Genomic DNA, 501 nt, shown 5'->3' with positions numbered 1-501 from the left:
GAATAGCCAAAGCAGTCTTGAGGGAAAAAAACGGAGCTGGAGGAATCAGACTCCCTGACTTCAGACTATACTACAAAGCTACAGTAATCAAGACAATATGGTACTGGCACAAAAACAGAAACATAGATCAATGGAAAAAGGTAGAAAGCCCAGAGATAAACCCACACACCTATGGTCAACTAATCTTTGACGAAGGAGGCAAGGATATACAATGGAGAAAAGACAGTCTCTTCAATAAGTGGTTCTGGGAAAACTGGACAGCTACATGGAAAAGAATGAAATTAGAACACTCCCTAACACCATACACAAAAATAAACTCAAAATGGATTAGAGACCTAAGTGTAAGACTGGACACTATAAAAAACTCTTAGAGGAAAACACAGGACATAAATCACAGCAAGATCTTTTTTGATCCACCTCTTAGAGTAATGGAAATAAAAACAAAAATAAACAAATGGGACCTAATGAAACTTAAAAGCTTTTGCACAGCAAAGGATACCA

Source organism: Physeter macrocephalus, chromosome 14 (genome assembly GCF_002837175.3).
Source record: "Physeter macrocephalus isolate SW-GA chromosome 14, ASM283717v5, whole genome shotgun sequence".
Taxonomy (NCBI): domain Eukaryota; kingdom Metazoa; phylum Chordata; class Mammalia; order Artiodactyla; family Physeteridae; genus Physeter; species Physeter macrocephalus.
The sequence above is the reverse complement of the archived record's forward strand: the minus strand, read 5'-3'. Positions refer to the sequence as shown.